General features: G+C 33.1%; 1 non-coding gene across 1 annotated transcript; it reads left to right on the plus strand.

Annotated features, from left to right (window-relative positions):
* Positions 1-253: 253 nt before the first annotated feature.
* LOC131178838 (small nucleolar RNA R71) lies at positions 254-360 on the plus strand. Its single transcript, XR_009147846.1, has one exon. It is a non-coding gene; the product is annotated as a small nucleolar RNA R71 (small nucleolar RNA).
* Positions 361-4235: the final 3875 nt, after the last annotated feature.

Here is a 4235-nt window from a genome sequence, read left to right on the forward strand (position 1 = left end):
AAGTGCATCAAACTTTGCATTAATCATGTTGAATGGATCAAGGTCATACATTCCAGTAGCTTGCCTCTTTTGAGTTGGAGCTGGTCCTCTTGGACTACTCCAAAGATGAGTATTCTTTACAATTTTCTCCAATAGCTCATAAGCTTCATCTTCATGCTTCATAATAAATTCTCCTCCTGTTTGAGCATCAATAATCCCCCTAATTGCAGGAGTAACCTTGGTGTAAAAATTGTGGTTTATCATCCACTTTGGAATGGCATGATGTGGACATTGTCTCTCTAATTCCTTCCATCTCATCCATGATTCATAGAGAGTTTCATCTTCTCTTGGTCTGAAAGCTGTCATTTGATTCCTCAATTCTTGAGTTTTTCCAGGTGGAAAATATTGTGCAAGAAATGCATCAGTGAGTTGTTCCCAATTTGTAATAGAGTTGTGAGGTAAAGAATCAAGCCAATCCAATGCTCTATCCTTCAAAGAGAATGGGAATAGCTTCAATCTTACTACATCATCAGATATTCCAGGTTATTTTTGCATATCACAAATCATAGTAAACTTTTTTAGATGTGTGTGTGGATTTTCTGAAGGATGTCCCCCAAATTGGAAATTTTGAATCATTTGAAGAACCCCAAAATCCATCTTGTAGCTATTTGCATCAATTATTGGTCTTGCTATACTCTCTCTCAAGTCATCAAAATGAGAAAATGCATGATCCATCATGCTTCCCCTAGGCACATTAGCATTTACAACCTCTTCACCTTGGGCTGCATTTTCATTGTTTCGATCATTTTCAGCATTACCACCACCAATTCTAATTCTTTCATCAGCCATTTCTGCTTTAATTTCAGTTGCTCTCAAGGCTTCTTTCCTTTTTTTGGTTTCTTTCTTGTTGGCTCTACAAAATTTCTCAATTTCAGGATTAAACAATAAGGATGTGTCACTTGTGCTTCTAGCTCTTCTCATAAAAGATTAAAAGTCTCTAAAAATAACAAACAAACACAAAAAATGAAAAGATAACAAAAGTAAAAAACTATAAACAACTAAAATAATCAAGAATTCAATCTTAAACAAACAACTCCCCGGCAACGGAGCCAAAAACTTGATGGGTCCTAACCGTAAGTGCACAGGTCGTACAAGTAATATAGAAAAGATATCGTTCCCACAAGGAGTTGTGTTAATGATCAAATTTTAGACATAAAAATTGACTAATTTGAACTATTTTTGAAATTGAAGCAATAAATTGATAGATATTGAAGTGTGAAATCTATATGTGCAAAATTAATAATCTATTCAACAATGTAATGATTTAACTAAATTTGCATCAAATTAAAATAAGCAAATTGAAATATGGCAAGATTTAAAATGGCAAGTAATTAAATTCGATTAGAAATTAACAATGATAAAAGAGGCGATTCCGGAGTTCGGGAGTTCATATTCAAGCTATTTTGGGATTTTTTAATTGGTTACCCAATCTTATGGAATTTACAGGTTTTAAGGAAATTAATTCTTAAATCCTTTGAATACTCTTTGGAGTGGGACAAAGAGTGCCTTAACCAATCTAATCCTACTTTCGTGGAGTTAAAATTAATCAAGACCCATTAAGTTCCTTAATTAAACTGTAAATCCTCTTAATCCTTAGTCTATTTCTAGATTTAAGTTAATTAAGTCCAATTTCTTGATTATCTATCACAAGGTTTTCTCCTTTCAGTGCTTCAACCATGGATTAAGAACAATACTTAATGGGATCCTACACTAAGCATGTCATTGAACACACAAGAAATGAATAAAACTTCATTAAAACCACAAAATATGGATTACCCAATCAAAATCCACAAAATATCTCAAATATTACATCCCAACTCCAGAATCTAATGAAAACTACTCACTATCCATAATATTTATAAGAAATTCTGAGTTAATATGGAAATAAATCTTCAATCTAAGCTAAGAACTAAGAAACCCAATACAAGAAAGGTAAGAAATAGGGAAGAAAGGAAGAAAACTCCAAATATGGTTTAGAAATGGGGAGGTGACGTTTTTGCTCTATTTTCTGACTCTTCCCTACTGCTGCCCTTTTTGTCTCCTCTTCTCCCTTTTTTTAAAATGAGATAAGGGCTTATTTCTATCTTTTTCTGACAAGTAGCCCTAAAATAGTGTGTTTGAAGTGTAGTTTTCATGAGGGAATCTTCTGCCAGCTCATTATGAAGACTCGATGAAACTGCATAACTTATGCAGTTTTTAGCAGGTTTTTGGGCCCTCTGTGTGAAGTTGCATAAGCAAGGAGTAAGTCTGCATAAGTCATGCTGTGACTTATGCAGATTTCAGTAGGAATGGAAAAATTGCTTCTTCTCCCTGTGCAGAACTGCATAACTTATGCGGCAAGTTATGCCCTATTTTACCTCTGTATTCTTCAACTTTCAAACTTGTTTTTGATATCTTTGGCTGTAGAAATCACTCCTCACTGGCGTAATTTCTTTTTTAGTCCCTCAAAACCACCTTTTTTCCTACAAAATAAAGTAAAATTATAAATTAATCCAAAAATTAGCAATCATAAAAAACTATCTAAATAACTAATAAAATTAGCTAAAAGTGATTAACAATCAAATAAAATGACCATGAAATTAAACCTAAATGACTATGCAAAATGTATGTATCAATTTTCAATTTATTTCAAACCTGACAAAAACCCAATTAAAGCTCTAATTGATTTTGAAAGTCCCCTTAATCCTCTTAGCTTATCTCTAACACCAAGAAAACTAAGTTTATTGCAAGATTATCTATCCCAAACATTCACTTTTCAGTCCATCCTTAATCCTCTTAGCTTATCTCTAACACCAAGAAAACTAAGTTTATTGCAAGATTATCTATCCCAAACATTCACTTTTCAGTCCATCTGTCAAGGATTAAAATTTAACTTAATGAGGGCCCATTCATCAAGCAAGGCAACAAGCTCACAAGCAATAAATCAAAATGCAGCAAATCTCATTTAAATGACTAAATCAGTTCAAAGACCACAATACAAAGCAATCTTTGCAAACCCATCTCTAGAATCTCAAAGATCTACTCACAAATCATGGTTTCAAGACAAAACCAAATATAAAAATGAAGAAATAATGAAAATCTAAGCTAAGGGAAAGAAAAACCCAGTAAAATGATGAAGAATCTGCTGCTGAAGTGTTGCAGAAAATGTCCTCTGCTATTGCTGCAAAACGATCTTACGTGCTCCTCCTCCTCTCTCTCTTTCTTGCAAAATCTCCTTCTCTTTCTCCTTGTGGAAAGAAGGAGAAAAAGAAGTTTTTTATATGATTTAGAGGACTGCCCTAGAATGGGTAAAAAGGTAGAAGATTCTGGAGAAAGTGATGTATGAAATCAGAGGATGAAAGTGCCATGTCAGCCATTTTCATTAAAACGACACAAGCTAAATCAGTTGTGTTGTGCCTTGTGTCGCAAGTTGTATAACTTTCTGTCCAAGAAAAACTTCATATTTGATAAAGACACAACCCGTGACACAAGCTGTGTCATAGGTTGTGCAACTTTTTATTTCTTTAACTCAACTTTAAAATTTTAAAATTCAACTCTAATTTCTTCCAAATGGCTGCTCTGATTAAAATACACCAAAATTCTCCAAATTTAACCAACAAAATAAATAAATTTCAAAAATTAAACTAAGAAGTGTAAGAAGGAAAAATTAACTAAATTTATGCTAATATCTATAGTAAAAGTTATAAACAAGGGTCAATTATGTGTAAAAATTATACCTAAATGATAATGTAAAATGCATGCATCAAATTCTCCCATACTCAAACTCTTGCTTGTCACCAAGCAAAATTTCATTAGAATTCATTTGGAAGGGAATGGAATCAATCTTCGAAAACACAAAAATCACTAATCCAAACCACCAACTTACCTCTAGCCACCAACATTCCAAATTCCCACCAGCAAAGTACAAAGAATGAAGCAATCACTCTTAATAATTACAGAATAACTAAGAAGTAACCAATCAACCCAAGCAACAAATACCAACCAGCTATAAGAGTCAATTGTGCCTAAACAAACCTACAAGAAATAGATAGCCAATGTTTCTCAAATAAATGGTGAGTAATGTATGGAGGATTGTATTGCTAAACTTATATGCAAGCACAAAAGATCTAACTCCACTAATGTAACAAGCATTTTTTAAAGAATCATTAGGTCTTTTAAGGGTTGTAATGGAGTCAAATAAGGTAAAATTATGGTTA

Source organism: Hevea brasiliensis, chromosome 3 (genome assembly GCF_030052815.1).
Source record: "Hevea brasiliensis isolate MT/VB/25A 57/8 chromosome 3, ASM3005281v1, whole genome shotgun sequence".
Classification (NCBI taxonomy): Eukaryota; Viridiplantae; Streptophyta; class Magnoliopsida; order Malpighiales; family Euphorbiaceae; genus Hevea; species Hevea brasiliensis.